Source organism: Mobula birostris, chromosome 12 (genome assembly GCF_030028105.1).
Source record: "Mobula birostris isolate sMobBir1 chromosome 12, sMobBir1.hap1, whole genome shotgun sequence".
Lineage (NCBI taxonomy): Eukaryota > Metazoa > Chordata > Chondrichthyes > Myliobatiformes > Myliobatidae > Mobula > Mobula birostris.
In genome coordinates this window covers 81,048,217-81,067,687 of record NC_092381.1, presented here as the reverse complement: position 1 = coordinate 81,067,687, position 19,471 = coordinate 81,048,217, and the positions used below count along the sequence as shown (strand labels likewise).

At 42.7% G+C, this 19,471-nt stretch overlaps 1 protein-coding gene across 4 annotated transcripts in view; it reads left to right on the top strand.

Moving 5' to 3' along the window:
• Positions 1-19,471, top strand: part of nos1apa (nitric oxide synthase 1 (neuronal) adaptor protein a) — a 452,585-nt gene that overhangs the window by 400,050 nt on the left and 33,064 nt on the right. The window lies entirely within an intron of this gene.

Genomic DNA, 19,471 nt, shown 5'->3' with positions numbered 1-19,471 from the left:
GTTAATTAATTATCTTACTTTTCTTTCACTTATGCACGCATCCTTCAGCCAAGATGTTTAATCCCCTACTGTTCAAAAATAATGTGCTCTGGGATAGATTTTATATGAAAAGCATAGTGGAGCCAGCATGCCAGACATAAATCCCATCCTTGGACAAGCATGGTGATGGCAGTTGGTGGGCCACATTCACTTGGACACTATTTACATACAATTCCTTTTCGGATGTGACAATTGAACCTTCCAAGCAGTGAAACCTGGATGGTGCCTGTGCACGTGGTGAGAGAGGCTTTCCTTGTGTCACGCCTGGTTTCTTAACCAATCATTTTAAATCTGCAGTTCTTGAACCTCCCCTAATAGAAGCTGTTTCTCTTTATTCGTTGTCTCTCAGCAATTGTTGGTTTAAAACCTTCTCAGCTTTAAGAGCAATTTCAGCTCCTACTGCCAATCCACACAATTAAAGTCTCATTACCAGATCTGTTCTATTAAACTCTTCCTCTGCCCTGTCTTCGTCTTCACATTCTTCCTGTGGCGATGTGACAAAATTAAGTGTCAAATAGTCAGGCGGCAGACTGGCACAGTTGGTAGAGCTGCTTCCTCCCAGTTTCAGCAAGCCAGGTTCAATTGTGACCTCTGGTGTTGGCTGCGTGGAGTTTGCACCTTCTCCCTGGGACCGTGTTTCCTTCAAGTGTTCCTGTTTTCCCAGCCACATGTGGTTTGCTAGGTCAATTAGCCACTGTAATTGTGTGTGTGTGTGTGTGTGTGTAGTCGTGGAATCCCAGGGGAGTTGTTGAGAAGATAGAGAGAATAATGGGAAATTAGTGCGGGATAAATGGGTGCTTAATGTTGGTATGGACTTGGTGAGTGAGGGGCCTGTTTCTGTGATGTATGACCCTATGCTTTCCCCACTTCAGGGAATCCATTTTCAAGGCCAGGAAGCATTTTTTAATAACTTCTTTGGCCTATCTTGCCATCTTCAAAGGTTAATATATGTATAACCCAATTCTCTCTGTTCCTGCACTCATTTGTATGAAACTGCCTTTCATAATATACTGCTTTCCCAGTCTTCCTCCTGAAATACTTCACTTTGCACCTGCAGTAAACTTCACCCATTCCACCAATCTGTCATTAAACACCAAAGCCCTGGAAGTGACCCTTGGGAAACAATCATTAAATGGTTACTCCAGACTCATAAATTATTCCTAACTTCCTCTTGTATATTGTGGCTCAGAATAGTTAATTTTGCACAGTGCCAGTAGATCATGTTTGAGCACAGTACACCCTTATTTCTACATGAAACTGTGTTCTATGACGGAAACGCGGCTCCAGGATACCACCCCTGAAGCGGCCATTCAGCTAGATCCGGGGTCCCAACCCAGGGTCCGTGGACTCCTTGCTTCATGGTATTGGTCCATGGCATAAAAAAGTTCGGGAACCCCTGTCTCGACCCTGCAACCTCTGGCAAGATACACGGAGGAGGTTTGTGCATCTATGTTAATAAGAACTGGTGTGTGAACGCTTCAGTCGTGATGACCTACTGTTGGCCTCTGGGTGAGTTTTTAACAGTGAAGTATAGGCCTTTCTATTTACCGAGAGGGTTCACGGTCATTGTGATTGTTGCTGTATACATTCCCTGCAACCACCCCCCCCCCCACCCCTGTGCTAATGCTGGGGAAACAATGCTCGAGCTCTACAGTGCCTCCAGTGACCTCCGAACCACACACCACGACAGGCTCTTTATTGCTGCTGACAAATTCCACCGTGCTAACTTCAAAACAGTCCTGCCTAAATTCTACCAGCATGTTGACCTTGGTACCAGAGGTGAGAAGACATTAGACCTGGTTTATACCAATATCCATGGTGGATACAAAGCTGCTCCTTCATCCACCTTGGATATTCTGACCATTTATCTGTTCTGCTAATTCCAGCATACTGACTACCGATTAAATGAGTCAAATCAGTTCAAAGGGAGATAAAGACTTGGCCAGGTAGATCAACCTCACCAATGCGGTACTGCTTAGAAGTGGAATGTGTTCAGGGAGGTGGCTTCCTATAACTATCACTTTAATATCAGTGAATATGTGGGATCTGTGACTGGCCACATAGAGAATTGCACTGAGGACAAATCAGAAGCTGTGGCTGACAGCAGAGGTTCGGACACGGCTCAGAGACTGGGAAGCTGCCATCAGGAAGGCGAAACAAAATTATTCATATAGAATATACTTTATTGTCGCCAAACAATTGGTACTAGAACATAGAATCATCGCAGCGATATTTGATTCTGTGCTTCCCACTCCCTGGATTACAAATATTAAATATTAAAAATAGTTAAAATTAGTAAATATTAAAAATTTAAATTAAATACCATAAATAGAAAATAGAAAAATGGGAAGTAAGGTTTCTGTGGCACTGCAAACACACAGCACATTTGGCCGGGCCTTCAGACTGTAACAGACTACAGGTCCACCCTGCATGTCAATGACAGTGATGCCTCCTTCCTGATGGGCCGAATGTCTTTAATGCATGATTTGATACACGGAACGATATACCTGCGAGAAGGATCACCCCCCACCCTCACAAGGAGCCGCACTCTGTCCGGCCACAGCAGACCTATGGAAGACCCTAGCCAGAGTCAAAGACGTCAAGCTGCAGCGCCTGAGAGATTGTGCAGCCCAGTTAACTGAGGTTTTAACAGACATCTTCACCATCTGTCTGGAACAGTCCACTGTCCCCATAGGCTTCAAGACAGCCACCATCATCCAGGTGCCTAAGATGGTGGCAGTAACCTGCCTCAACTGCTGTCCAGTGGCACTGAGGTCAACAATAATGAAGTGCTTTGAGAAACTGGTTATGGATTGCATTAAACACCATTTTCCTGCTACATTGGATCTGTTGGAGTTCACTTATCACTCAAAACGGTCCACTGATAATGCCACAGCCTCTGCACTCCACTGCATCATGTCCCACCTGTAATATGGTGCCTGACATGGCAGGGTGCCCTCTATTGACTTCAGCTCAGCGTTTAATACGATCATCCCTTAGAAGTTGGTGGGTAAGCTGCCCTCACTGGATCTCAATGCTTCTCTGCAGCAGGCTCTTGGATGTCTTGACAGAAAGACCACAAATGGTCAATGTTGGTAGCAACATCTCTAGCTCCATTACGCCAAGCACCAGCACTTCCCAGGGCTCCGTGCTCAGCCCACAGCTGTTCACACTGCTGATGCATGACTGCACTACTAGAGCCAGTTCAAACCGAATCGTCACGTTTGCTGATGTCACAACAGTGGCTGGCCTCATCAACAATGACGTCGAGACGGTGGATAGAGAGGAGATGAAGCAGCTGGTAGAATGCTTGAGTCTCAACATGGACAAGACCAAGGAGATGTTTCTGGACTTTAGGAACATGCAGGCTGACGACTCCTCGCTGCACAAAAACAGCTTCTCCATGGAGAGAGTTAAGAGCATCAGATTCCTTGGGGGAGGGTACGATCTACCTGGTCCCTCAACACCACCTCTTTGGCTCAGAAAGCAAAGCAGTGTTTCCACTTCCTGAGGTAACTGAGCCACAAATCCCCACAATTTTAACCAATTTTTACAGCAGCATTATTGAGAGGGTCCTGACCAGCTGCATCACCATCTTGTACGGGAATTATAAGGCAGCTGACCGCAAGTCCTTACAAGGGATTGTGATTTAGGGTAGGATTAAACTGGGGGATTGCTGGGCAGCACAGCTGAAGGGCTGGAATGGTAAATTCCGTGCTGTATCTCAAAAATTAAATATTTATCAGGAACACTGCGTATGCAGGGCCTTTAGCATTGTCAACGATCCCTTACATCCATCCAATAATCTCTGTGACCCCCTACCATCAGGCAAGAGGTATTGTAGCATTAGAACAGAAACTGTTAGGATGGGAAACAGCTTCTTCCCCAGGCTGTAAAACTACTCAACTCCCTGCCACCACCCAGGTCTCATCACATATGAAGTGCCAGCACTGTTCACTGTTCATTGTTTAACTTGTGTCATAGATGCTCCTTATTATTTGTTAAGTTAGTTGTGGTAGTATAACCTTACCTGTTGTGTGTGAGTTACTTGTACCGTGTTGTACACGCTGGCCTGAAGGAACATATATATGGTTGACTGATATTAAATTTATTTCATTGTAACCGAGACAGAAATGCTAATTTAACCCCGATCTGGAACTGTGCAACAGAAGCGGAGTTTCTCGTTTGGTTGGAAAAATGTCACCCCTGCGTCCCTTTAGTCCTGGCACCTCCTCCTAGATGTGCTACAGATATTAATATCCATAGTACTGGATTGAGCCAGGCTTTTGGAGATACCTGAATTTACCCTTCCGGTTCTTTGAGCTGACTCTCTCACTAATCATTACATCTCTACCGTCTTTGACATTTCCTTCTTTTGCCTCAATATTTTTATCATCCACCAGATGTCCCACTGTAAAAACCTGAAAAACACTCTGAATATTCATTAATTTATATCATTTAATACATTTTGACACAATGATTTTTCCTTACATCATTTATAATATCATTTAATGTGATATTTGCATGTCTACAATAGCATGACTGGAATTGGATGTAAGTTGTCAGATTTATTTTTTTCCATTCCAATGGATGGCATTTAGATCCAGTGCCGTGGGAATGCAGCACTGTCAGAGATGTTGTCTTTCAGGCTATGTCCACACTAGACCGGATAAGTCCGTAACTGAAGCTTCATCTCTTCGTTTTGACCCTCTGTCCACACTGAAACGACATTTTCCTCCCCCGAAAACGGAGCTTTTCTAAAACACCCTCCAGAGTGTTTAAATCTGAAAACGCCGGTTGGCCGTTGTAGTGTGGACGGGGTAACCGGCTAATTTTAAAACCGCTGTCATGACGTGCCGGAACAAGTGGTGGTGGCAGCGCGGCATTTCATTGTGTTCTTGAACGCAACCTCCAACATCACAACAATATCTGACAATAGATGTGTAACAGCCTGATGTAACATTGTATGGAAATACAAGATAACACTGATGCAGACATGTTTTATACATTTAACAAGGTGGTTTATTAATGTATTGCTTGTGCAAACATTCAATAGATGCAATTGTCACTTTTGCCCAGTAACTGGTTTTATTGCACATGTTAAATACAGCAAAATAATACACAAAGCCATGGCAAAAGTAAAGGCAAACAAATGAGGTAACAGCAAATTTCACTTCTGCCCAGTAACAAGCTTTATTGCATTTATTTGTAGCTGTCGTCCCTTTCATCGGTGAAGAGACTATGGCTGTAGGAAATGTTTCTGGACAAACGTGCGCCAAGTCTTTCCTTTGGCAATTTCCTTTTAAGTTTTTCTAGTCTGTAACTGGACAAATATGCACCGACTATACCGTTTCCTCTTCGCTTGTTTTCTGTGTGACCTGCGCATGCCCAGTAGGAGGAGATTCACCCAAATATCCGTTTTAATGTGGACGGATGTGTTTTCAAAAACACCTGGTGTGGACACCTATCGTTTTTACACTATACCGGCGTTTTCAAAATTATCCGGTCTAGTGTGGATGTAGCCTGATTATCTGTTAACCCTGTCTCCCATCCCAGGTACTTATAAAGCACCCGTGGCACAGTTTTCAAGGAGAACAGTTGAATTCTATCCCATGACCTTGCCACAACATACTTATCCCTAACTAACACCATTAAAAGCAGATTTTTGGGCTCTTTTATATGTGCAAATGGCCTGATAAAAACAGATTGTCAAAACTAACTCAGTGCATGTTTGGGATCTCTCTGTGTGCAAATGCTAGCTGTGTTTGTGATAACGTGGCAGTCATTATATATCAGCGCTTCACTGAGGAACACTCTGGGGAATTCCTGGGGCGATAAAATATTTTAATGTATACTCTGCTTTTGTTGAAACCTGTAGATTGGATTGCTTTTAAAATGTATTGCCAATCTTCCACTATTTATTCCATGAAGTATATGCTTGTGTGGCACAGGAGTTGTAAATACTGACATTGTATCCGTTTTTTGAAGCACAATTCAGCTTTTGGGCATCCTTTATGTTCAGCTTGCTGCTGTAGTACTTCTAGAACTTTAGGCCAGCTCAGTTTATATCCACCAGTAAAACTGGTCTTTTTACCTTGAGGTCTGAGCGTTGTCTCATTGGGCGGCTGGTGTGAGTCCAGACCACACTGTTACCCTGACGTCTGCCAGTCAAAAGCTGGAAGCACTCCAACCAGTGATGGTGTCTGTTGTGACATGAATAAAATCACCAGAGAGACACTGAAGCTAGTGAATATAGAAGTGTTTTATTCAACAAGATCTAGTATCAGGCATTATCTTGAGACTCTCTTGGAGAAAGGTCTTCCAACTCAATATTACATGACATTTTAACAGCAGGACAATTCTATACTTACAATGTATTTTCAATGCTTCCTTTGAATTACATAGAGTTTTCATACACCTCCTTCTTCACACCCACACACCAGACACCCAAAATGAGTGTTAGTCGGCATTGTCTGGTTTGAAATCAACTCCAGGAAAACCATTGTTCAGGGCTGCATTTTAAATTCAATCTACAATCCACATTCAGGTCTGAAGATTGGTTGCTGCTGAAATCAAAATTTGCTGTATCCAGAATATGCCCTACTAGTATCGCCAAGGGAATCAATCACACTTTGGAGCTCTGTACCCTTCTTCTTAGGCAGTCGTTTGGTTCAGAGTAGTGGGTGTTACTTGGGTATGATTTCTTTTAATGTAGGGTGGCTATTGCAAACCAGCATGCTTGACATATTGAGGACTCAGTCCAACGTCCCAAGATGACTGAAAACTAGGCTCTGCACAAACTTATATGACTTGTGTTTAGTCTGTCTTAGAGACAGCACATCTGTGCACATGTACTGTCACACATACGACACACATACATATAAATATATATGCGCCATTGTGCATTTTTGAGCACACACATATATTTACACATGTATACACATCCATATATGTATACATACACATATATTTACACCACCTTCTTCATTGTCTTATCACTCTTTTAAATCTGTTTCATTTAGAGGAAATGTAGAAGGAATTTTCTGAAATGGTTCTGGGGATGGGGAAGTTCATATATGATAGGCTGGAGAAGCTCATGTTGCTGTCTATGAAGCAGAGAAGGATGCAAGAAGATCTGGTAGACCGATTTAAGATCATGAAAAGATCACTGAGGGAAACGGAGGGCAGGGAGCTGAGAGGGGCAGGTGCCCAAGGAGAGGGTTAGAAAATGAGAAGCTGACTGAACAGGAGGCGGTGAGTGAGGAGAGAGTTCACATAGTGGTAAGTGAAGGGGGGAACTGAGAGAGAGAGGATGATAGGCAGCTGGGTGTGAGTTGCTGAAGTCCCTAGATATTTCCATGGACAGGAGTCTTATAGTTTCCTGATCACATAGTGTCCATCACAACCTGAGGAACAAAAGTGTAGATTTTTCCTTTTTCCATGCGGTAATGAACTGGATACTTACAAACATTGCCAATTTCCAATTGAACTATTATAGCTTCTCAATGCAATGCAAAACACACAGTGGCTAATCCCCCAGGGTGCTGGCCAGCACCTTACAAACCCATGACTTCTGTCATCAAAATGAACAAATGGGATACCACCACCTGCAGATCCCCTTCCAAGATGTACACCAACTCAATTTAAACACATATGTTCCAGTCCTGCAATGTCATTGAATCTAAATCCGTAAACTATAAATCTAACAGTTCTGTAGGAGTTATTTTACCAGAAGGACTGCTACATTTCAAGAACAAGGCTCACCAACCCCTTCTCAAGAGCAGTAATAGATGCTGGCCTTATGGACAATCCAAAGTGAATTAAAAAACACTCATCTTAGCAGTCTTCAGCATACTGATGAGACGACATAAATCATGCGGTTCATATTGATGAGATTTCTAATTTCTAGAGGGATATAGCCCTGCAATACTGCTGACTTTACCTTTGCTATGATTCAAGTAGATAGATTCTTACTTTGTAGTGATCCATGGCACGGCATTGCAAATAGTCCCAATGGACCAAGGTTAATTTTGATTTATTTCACTTCTGCTCCTTTGTCTTCACAGCCAATCAACTTTATTAATTATGTGCAACGGACCTCTTGCACACTTCCAATATCTGTATACCTGAGAGGGTAGCACCCCACTGCAACATCGCACGCATTCCAAGATAAACGGAGAAACGTTGGGAAGACATTCAGAATCAGAATCAGGTTTAATATCACTGACTTGCTGTACATTGTGAAATTTGTTGTTTTGTGGCAGCGGTGCATTGTAATAGTGACATTGTATCCGAGTTTGCTGCCGATACCTACACAGATGGCAATAAGTTGTAAACTAGACATAAAAAGTATGCAAAGGGAATTAAACAAGTTAAGAGAATGGACAAAATTATGGTAGATAGAGGTTAAGTGTGAGGCTGTCTACTTTGGCAAGGAGAGTGGGTGTAAAAGGCTGTTGGTGAAATAAAGTGAGACTGATTATGGCTGGAGGGCTGAAAGATCAGAGTGCCCTTGTTTAACACAGGTATTTCACATGTAGGTACAGTAAAGGGGAAAAACTTCAAAGGGCGAGAAGTACAAAAGTTGGAGAATACTTTGCTGGGACCGCAGCTGGAGTATCACATGTGGTTTTAGTTTCTTTATTGTAGGAAGGGAATTCTTGCTGTGGATGCCATGCAGTGAAGGTATATTCCATTGGCTCATGAGAGTGGAGGGGGGTACTTTATGAACAAATGTTAAGCAGATCAGGCCCATAAGATCTGGAGTTCAAAACAGGACAAAGAGATCTGATTGAGACATTTAAGGATTTGAGCAGTTTCACAAGGTAGATGATAGAAGGGTGTTGGATTAAACAGTGGGCCATGGTCCAGGATCAGGGATCAATCACTTAAGATGACAAAAACATTATTTCAGAGGGTCATGTACCATTGGAAGTCTGTACTCCTGAGTTGAGGAGACAAAGTCACAGAACTTATTAATGCCTGAGATGGACAGAGTTTTGGACTACAGGGAAATCAATTACGGTGTCAATGATAGGAAAGTGGGAGGCCAGGTGTCAAATCAGCTCTAAATTACTGGAAGTCAAAGCAGATTCAGGGAACTATGGCCTATTCCTACTTATATTTAGTTCATTTTTTTCTATCACTGAGTCTCTCCAGAACTGTTTAGTTTTCAAAAGAAAAATGAGAAGATGCGATATAAACCAGGGGGTATAATTCAAAAATGATACAAGAAAAATCTGGGGGTCAATGTGCATAGAATATGTAAAGCAGCAGGACAAGTTGAGAAACAAATTTTTTAGAGTATATAGAGTTCTGAGCTTGTGAAAAACTGTTTAAAATCATGGTGGTGGATAAAGTGAAGCTATTCCCATTATAGTTAGGAGTTCATAGTGTGGTTAACAGGACGCTGGTGAGGGTGCACTTGAAGTATTGTCTTCAGCTTTAGTTGCTGTACTATAGGAAAGGTGTTATTAAACTGGAAAAGGTGCAGAAGAGATTTAGAAGGATGCTGCCAGGACTTGAGGGACTGAGTTATAGAGAGAGCTTGGACAGGCAAGAACACTGTTCCTTGGACTTTGGGACTCTGAGAGGTGATCCTGTAGAGGTTTATAAAATCATGTGGGACTTAGCCAGCATGAGTGCACTCAGACCTTTTCCTGTAGTTAGGGAGTCAGAACAAGAGGGTATAGGTTTAAAGTGAGGTTTTAAATAACAATTTCTAGTACACAGTTGACAGGTACATGGAATGGAAAAGTTTTGAAAGTTTTGGGTCATGCCAAATGCTACCAAATGGGACTAGCCTAGATGGGCATCTTTGTCAGCACGGACCAGTTGGGCCGAATGGCCTGTTTTCCTGTTTTATGGTTCTATTGAAAAGGCTGAGATTGAGGGGATTTAGAATGAAGGTGATTAGCAAGAGGTTAAAAAAATGATGTGACAAAATATTTTCACTCAGTGGGGTGGAGAGTTTAGGGCTGGAATACACTGACATAGGCAGTGTCAGAGGCAGAAATTAACAAGGAATACCAATAAATATCTGAAAGGGAAGAAATTGCAGAACAAGGAAGAGAGAGTGAATGAGTGGAAATGACTGCATTGCCCATACAGAGAAATATGCAGGTGGAATAGCCTCCTCTGTGGAACCAAGAGAAGGTCAGAGGCTGAAATTTCCTACAGAAAAGGCGACATCCCTCAGCATTTCCACCATCCACAGGGCACTAGTCAAAAGCAATGCTGTCCACATCTGCAGGTGAGCACAGCTCCAACATTCATGAACCATCAAATACAAATGCTCCTGCATGTTGCACCATCCTACGCAGGCACTCCCTCACCCACAGCACACAGTGGCTGCAAGTTGTACTGTCCACAAAACCCAGCACAGTTTCTCCATTAAACTTTCCAAGCACACGACATCTACCTTCAAGAAATACATGGGCAGCAGGTGAAGGGACTCCACAACCTGTAGGTCGCCGTCTGATCCTGACCTGGAAGAGGATCAGCTTTTCCTTCATCCTCAGTGAGTCCAAATCCTGGAATGCTTTACCCAACAGGACCGATGGAGTGCCTTCACCAGAGGTACAGCAGTGGTTCAAAAGTGTCTCACCACCAATTTCTAGGGTCATTAACGAAGGGCAATAAATACTACCCTTGCCTGTGATGGCCATATTCCAGAAACATTCTAAATGAAGACAAAGGTTGTGGACTGTGGGTGCATTGTTGGAATTTTACCCCAGAATCTGTTGTGACCTTCTCAATAAGTGGTCGTAAATTTAAGGGCACTGTGTGAGGGAGTTTCCTTATCCATGTAAGACTCAGACCCAGGTATTCATCAGGAGACTCTTTATTTACGTGACATGGGGAGTTGTCCCTCCAGAGAGCAATGTCTCTGCTTAAGATCAGTACACACGCTCCCTTTATGGGTAATTCTAACAGGAATGGTTTGTTCAACATTTCCATATTTGGTATTAATCTGAGCAAGCTAGAAGGTAAAACACCTAAATCACATCGCCTCGTGGTGTACAACTGTAGGCTAGAGGGCAACACCATTTAATCTTATGTCTACACGTGGATTTTCTGTTGATCCAGGCATTAAACAATACAGACACAAAGTCTAGTCTCAGAAAGGTATTTATCCGACCCGGCTAGCCAAAATCCTCCATAATGTGAGAAGTGAGCATCCAGAGGTTAATGAAATGGCAGTCAGCATTGGTAAATTAAAGAAGTATTTTTTGCAGATCAAGTAGCGACCTTATTGTTTTTTGGCATTAACGTTAATCTGCCACTGGTGAGTGGATGAATATTTCAATGCACTGTACCTTTTGAGAGGTCTAATTGTACTGAAGCCAGGATTATAGAATACACAGCAGTAGCCATAAGTAACATCAGCTTTCATTTACATTGAGACTTTAATTTTATAAAACATCTCTCAGAGGTTTTAACAAATTTTTAAAAAGTATGCTTTCTGTCTTAGTTATATGTTCATTATTGGAAAACTGTGCTTTACTTTTAATCCTCTAAATGAAGTATTCTGTTTTCTGATCTTTCAGTTTCTATCTGAAAATACTTCTATTCTTCAGGGATACAAAACATAAAATCACTGACAACTTCTCAATCATTATTAGTGCACTCTAAGAAGGACTGACGTGTTCATACCACAAGCTATGTTACTGATAGAGGCACCAAGAAAACTCTGATCAGTCTTTACAGTACTAGAAATTGAAGTGAGAAAATCTGAATGGTTTTAGAAATAATCTGACTGAATTATTTAAAACTTTGAAAGAGCTCAGTAATATAATCCCTTTCTGGTGAATGGGCACAGAACAACATTGTGAAGCAGTTTTTAATCATGCTTTGGTTCTTGATACATTGCTTTAACCAGATTCCACAGTCTAGCAATGATACTGCCTTCAATAAAGGATGTTTTGCTGATAGTCCCACTCTCTGGATACCAATGCTGGCAAGGGCACAGCAGTATCCCACAGACATTCAAATAGGATCAACACAGAGAGGCTATTTCCATGAGGAGCAGCATCTTAAGATTAGAGCTAGGCTGATTAGAAAAGAAGTAGAGATGTCACTCAAGCCGTAATAGACTTCCCCAGCAAAAGCTGAATGGTGGCTATGTTCGAGCTTTCAAGGTGGTCATTCGTAGCCTTTGACTGGGTAAGTGAGCTACAGACTAACCAAGACTGATACATTGGTAGGGTCGTATAAGGACTGGTGAACTTCAGTTCCTGAGGAAGAATAGGGTGAAGTCTGAACTGAGTGTACGAGGGAAACTCACGCTGGATCACAGTTATTGGGCACAATTATGAGATGTAAATATGTAAAATTCAAAATTCAGGGTTAGTTAATATCCGCAAACCTTGTAATCCCCGCATCTGTGATTGGACTCAGTCAGGGTGGCTCCTGTATAACTGTAATGGAGTTGGTCCCTGGTATGATGATCACTGGTGATGTTACATACGTTCTCACCACCATCATTTGCGCACCGGGTGCATTTGTTGAACGACAATGAAGTGTGCAGGAAAACCGATCCTACTTAATCATCTTAAAATTCTGGATTGAAATCTCTGCTGTAGAATTAAATGTGAATTAGGCTGCAGTTACAACATGAAGGCTTGGCTCTGCAGCTGCATCTGACTCAGGCAAGCTTCATCTGACTTCTGGGACGCACTCAATTTGGAACAAAGTAATAAGCAAAGAATTAGCTCAGATTTCTATTTGGATTGACTGTGTTCAATTCTGAAGGATTAATGATTTTTTTTATTTGTTTAAAGATTGACTTGGCTCACCACAGTGTTAGGAGTTCTGCCAAAATAGCTACAGTGTGGCAAAAATATCTGCAATAACTCCCTGCTGCTATTTATCCAAATAGTCTAGCAATGATCTATTCTGTCTATGGTATTATTGCATGCAGTTGGGTCTTGGGGTTTTGATCTAATTGATGCTTAAATTTAAAGTGAAGGAAATAAGTGACAGTTACCATGGAGAAGCACATCAAACATTGCATTTACATTTGAATATTTTGTGTGGCTGACCTTTTATTCATGGCTGCTTTCATTTTCTCACTGCTACTTAGAGCATTTCTTCTTCCATGCCGTTGGTGATCCCAAGGACACTCTGATCACTTGGACGCTGGTGCTCTCCGGTGCATTCGCGGCACTCCAGTCTACCACCTCAGTAAACCCAAGTGGAGCACGCCAGCCCACATGGGGGAAAATATTGTTACTCATTCCCTTTCTCACTTCGTCCCGTGAGTTAGAGCTCTGTAGAACTCTGCTTCAAGCTCACTTGGAGTATTGTGTTTATTTCTAGTTGCCTCATTGTGGGAAGGATAGGACAATAAGACATAGGAGCAGAATTAGGCCATTCAGCCCATCAAGTCTGCTCCGCCATTTCATCATGGCTGATCCCGGATCCCATTCGACCCCATACACCTGTCCTTTCACCATATCCCATGATGCTCCAACCAATCAACTTTGAATAAACCCATGGACTTGAGTGAAGAAGCTTTAGAGTCGACTGGGGTGATATACTGCGTCCGGTGCTCCCGATGTGGCCTTTTATATATTGGCGAGACCTGACACAGACTGGGAGACCGCTTTGCTGAACACCTACGCTCTGTCCGCCAGAGAAAGCAGGATCTCCCAGTGGCCACACATTTTAATTCCACATCCCATTCCCATTCTGACATGTCTATCCATGGCCTCCTCTACTGTAAAGATGAAGCCACACTCAGGTTGGAGGAACAACACCTTATATTCCGTCTGGGTAGCCTCCAACCTGATGGCATGAACATCGACTTCTCTAACTTCCGCTAGGCCCCACCTCCCCCTCGTATCCCATCTGTTACTTATTTTTATGCACACATCCTTTCTCTCACTCTCCTTTTTCTCCCTCTGTCCCTCTGAATATACCTCTTGCCCATCCTCTGGCCCCCCCCCCTTGTCTTTCTTCCCGGACCTCCTGTCCCATGATCCTCTCGTATCCCCTTTTGCCAATCACCTGTCCAGCTCTTGGCTCCATCTGTCCCCCTCCTGTCTTCTCCTATCATTTTGGATCTCCCCCTCCCCCTCCCACTTTCAAATCCCTTACTCACTCTTCCTTCAGTTAGTCCTGACGAAGGGTCTCGGCCTGAAACGTCGACTGTACCTCTTCCTAGAGATGCTGCCTGGCCTGCTGCGTTCACCAGCAACTTTGATGTGTGCTGCTGGATTAGAGAACATGTTTTATGAGGAAAGGTTGCGAAGACTAAGGCTCTTTGGAGCAAAGGAGGATGAAAAGCAACTTCATAGAGGTGCAAACGATTATCGGAGGGATTTGTGGAGTGGGCAGACAGCACTTTTTTTCCCAGTACAGCAATTGCTAATACCAGAGGATATCTTTCTTAGGTGAGTGGAAAAAAGTTCAGGGGTGATTTCAGAGGTAGGGTTTTTATACAGAAAGTGCTAATGCCTGGAGTAAACTGCCAGGGGTGGTGGTAGAGTCTGATCCATCTGGGATATTTAGGATTCTCTTAGATAGGCACATGGATGAAAGAAAAAGGGAAAGCTGTGGGCTATGTGGGAGGATAGGGTTAGGTTGATGATATAGTAGGTTAAAAAGACAGCACAACTTCGTGGTCCAAACGCGCTTCTGCTGTGCCTGTGTTCTGTATTCACACTCCGCATGTCTGCAATGCTCCTGACATTGATATTTTAATCCAATCGCCAAGACACTTTTATGTCGTGTATGAAATTCTGATTGTATGTTAGGTAGCTCTTGAACTGCTGTTATAACTTATCTTCTACGTCAGGGATAAGCTTTTTCCCATTTCAGCTCTGTGGGTCTGAGATGACTGATAGAACACGATGCCAGAGGAGCTGGTGAAATCAGATACAATTGCCATGTTTCAGCGACACGTAACTGGGCACTGAGTTGGTTTGTTTACTCTATTGTCATATACGCCAGGGGGCAATGACATTTGTTGATCACTTGTAACTCACGGAGTACAGGACATATATGATAGTACAAATACAACAATAAGTACAGCGATAAGCGCAAAACAGAATGCAGAGTGCAAAATAGAGAAGTGCAAAAAGAAATGCAAAAGTGACAGAATGGAAGAAGCTGAATGAAAAGTTTGAGACTGTGCAGCATCACTGAGCAGAGAATTTGACACAAGAAGCTGCAGATGTGAAAATCCGAACCAACCTGCAAAGGTGCTGGAGGAACTCAGTGGGTCAGACCACACCTATGGGGGAAAATCGATGGTCACCATTTCTGTTGCAGACCCTTCATTCAGGGGTGCTTGGTTCAGAAGTCAGATAGCAGTGGGGAGTGAGCTTTTCTGAAGTCTGTTCATCCAGGCTCTCAATCTCCTGTAAACAGGTGGGAACTGGGAGGTGGCAGGGAGTTCAGCGGTCTCACAGCCTGGGGGAAGAAGCTGTTTCCCATCCTTACAGTCCTTGACCAATGCCACGGTACCTCCTGCCTGATGATAGGAGCCGGATCGGAGAGATCATTGACAATGCTAAGGACCCTGCCTATGCAGCGCTCCTGATAAATTATTCTGATGGGTGAAAGAGAGATTCCAATGGTGCTCTCAGCAGTCCATGCAATCCTTTTAGGGACTTGCAGTCGGATGCCTTGCAATTCCCATACCAAACGGAGATGCGGCTGATCAGGACACTCTCTACAGTGCTCCTGTAAAACTTGGTTAGCGTGGTGGAGGGGGGTGGGCGGAGTCTCTCTCATCTCAATCTCCTCAGGAAGTGGAAACGCTGCTTTCTTGACTAAAGTGGTGGCGATGAGGGATCAGGTGAGATCATCCATTATCTGCATTCCAGAAACTTGGTGCTCCTAACTCTCTCCATGAAGGAGCCATTTTTTGTGCATTGAGGATTGGTCAGCTGAACCTTTCTAAAGTCCACAATCACCTCTTTAGTCTTGTCTACGTTAAGTCGCAAGTTGTTGTGCTCATACTACTCTATGAAGAGTTCTACCTCCTCTGTGCTCCGTCTCACCGTTGTTGTTGATGAGGCCAGCCACTGTTGTGACATTAGCAAACTAGATGATTTGGTTTGAACCAGCTCTAGTAGTGCAGTCATGCATCATCCACGTGAATGGCTGCGGGTTCAGCACATAGTCCTGGTGCTCAGTGTGATGAGCTAGAGATGTTGCTGCCGGCACAGACTGATGAGGCCTTTCTGTCACAGAGTCCGAGATCCTGTTGCAGAGAGAGGTGTTGAGACCCAACGCCTGATATAGACATAAACATGATATAGACATATCAGAATGGGAATGGGATGTGGAATTAAAATGTGTGGCTCCACATCCCATTCCCATTCTGATATGTCTATCCACGGCCTCCTCTACTGTAAAGATGAAGCCACACTCAGGTTGGAGGAACAACACCTTATATTCCGTCTGGGTAGCCTCCAACCTGATGGCATGAACATTGACTTCTCTAACTTCCGCTAATGCCCCAAGTCTCCCTCGTACCCCATCCGTTATTTATTTATATACACACATTCTTTCTCTCTCTCTCCTTTTTCTCCCTCTGTCCCTCTCACTATATACCCCTTGCCCACCCTCTGGGTTTTTTTTCTCCCCCTCCCCCCTTTTCTCCTCCCTGGTCCTCCTGTCCCATGATCCTCTCGTATCCCCTTTTGCCAATCACCTGTCCAGCTCTTGGCTCCATCCCTCTCCCTCCTGTCTTCTCCTATCATTTTGGATCTCCCCCTCCCACTTTCAAATCTCTTCCTTCAGTTAGTCCTGACGAAGGGTCTCGGCCCGAAACGTCGACTGTACCTCTTCCTAGCGATGCTGCTTGGCCTGCTGCGTTCACCAGCAACTTTGATGTGTGTTGCTTGAATTTCCAGCATCTGCAGAATTCCTCGTGTTTACGTAGAAACAAGGAGTGCTGTTAGACTGAAGCCAATGGGCGTCATGGGAAAAATACTCCGATGATTGGAGTTGTACTATGAAGGATGATGGTTATGGTTGTTGGAGGTCAATCATCCCAGCACCAAGATATCACTGCAGAAGTTCCTTGGGATAGTGTTCTAGCCTCAACCATCTTCAGTTATCTCATCAATGACCTTCCTTCTACCAGAAGGCCAAAATTGTGCAGTCACTGCATATTTATTTCCATTTACAGTCCCTTGCTAAATGAAGTATGACTCATTAAGCAGCAAAGTTTGTAGCACTAGTTCAATGATGCATTGATGTATTAACTAATTAGTTATAATTGACTGAGCAAGCACTTAGTAGGTTAATCTAGTATATTTGATCAGTTTTCTGTTCAGCAGCAAAAAAAACTTTTTGAAGTAATATTGACAGATTAAGTTTGTGACCTATGATAAATTATCAAAGTAAATCACATTTTACTCAGATGCCTATGAAGATTCTCAGTCATCCCAGTCATTGTATATCAAGCAAATATTAAATCAAGGCAACTGGACTTACCGTGTTGTCTACAAGACATTTCACCGCACATCCAAGAGGCTTCTTCTGTTCTAAACCATGGTGCATAGTCTTCCGGCTTATAAACTCTGTGAGTTGTTTTAAGGTACAGCAATCACATGAGGGTTCTCAAGAGTTGTAGAGGTAACGAGTCATTAGTCTTCTGTTTGCACGAATGAAGGTGTGAACTGTTGTGGAGATGCCAGGTAAAGATGTTAGGACTACATTGCAAGTAGCTGACAGGTGGTGTCGTACCCCACCCGCTCTGATCAGGAATGGGTTCTTCAGTTTGACAGAGATGGCTTCTTTACCCTTCTTTCAAATACAAAGATGTCTTCTACAGGCAGGAACATGGTTGCACCGTGGGTTTACCAGTGTCTCCCATTGTAGCCAACTTATACATGGAAGAAATAAAAAGAACAGCCTTGAACACCTTATATGGTGTTATTGTTAGATTAAGCATTCCTTGTTGTTTCAGTAATTCATTATGATTATCTGTATGAAATATGTGAATTGCATGCATCATGATGCTACCACATGATATGTGTGGGCCTTACTTAAAGTAAAAAGCGGTGCATGACTTATCTCCCCACTCTCTTGTTTTGCTTTCCATTAGATTTAATGTTTTGAAGTTACATTGCTAATGAGTTATTTTTAAAATGAACCCAAGACAACTACCTACCCATTGAAGCACAACGAGACATTTGAGTTTTAAGAAAAGCAGCATAGCATATGTTCTTCAGAAGGGAAGACACGATTGAGTTAAATATAAAACAGATTTCACTGGTTCATAAACAGTGAGTATCAGGCGGCAATAATCCTTTTCAAAGAAGAGCAGAACTAGCTGGCTACATCGAGAAGAATGATGTATTCAATTGCTCAACAGCTAACTGAATTGTGTGGTTGAACAGTATTTTGAAGCAAGTAAAATAGACAAAGAGAAATTAGTACGGACTTTGCTGAGTGTATTGTGTTTAAAGGCATACAGTTTGCTTCAAATTTGACTGCTCCAACCAAACCAGTGGAAATCAGCTTTGCTGATATCATAAAAGTAATGCAGGAACACTTAGACCAAAACCACTTTTGCTTGCAGAACACTCTAGATTTAATAAGTGGAATCAAGAGAAAGTGGAGTCCATTTCTGCACACGTGGCTGAACTGAAGAGATTGTCTGAGCATTGTCAGTTCAGTAATGGGCTTCATGATACACTAAGATGTATATTTAATGTGTGGAATCTTAACAGAATCCATTCAAAAATGGCTCCTAACTGAGCACAACTTACATTTAAAAGAGCAGTTGAAATAGCTGTATCAATGGAAACAGTAGACTGAAATGCAATTGCGTTGCAGTCAGGAATGAAAGTGAATGTGAATAAAATTGTAATATCTAAACAGACACTGGCCTGGCCTAACAAATTGTGTTACTGTTGTGGTGACGCCTCACATACACCAGATCAATGCAGATTTAAAGATGAAAATTACAGAAAATGCAACAAAGTAAGACAGATCCAAAGCACATGTCTGACAGACAAAAACAAATGGACTGCACAGGGAAGGGAAAAAAGATAAAAAGTCAAGTTGCAGTTTCAAAAAGAGCATTATTCTGCATGCTGTTGATGAAAACTCTGATAATGATGAGAGTGACACAGGACTGCGTAGCCTTGTGACTTACATTGTGAAAAATAACATTAGACAAACAATACAGCTTATACCAGAAGTGAATGGCAAATTAAATAAATAGATTTGGACACTGGCTAAGCTGTTTCAGTCATTCTACAAGATGAGTTTCAACGGCTTTTCAAAGGTCTGCAGATACCCAGCTTAGAATTTATGCCAGAAAAACGGTAACTCCTGTGGGAATGACATTTGTAACAGTGAAATACAACAACTAACATGGCACATTGGGCTTGCATGTGGTAAAAACAGGGGGGCTAGTATTATAGGGGTGTGATTGGCTGAGATGACTACAATTTGAGTGGAG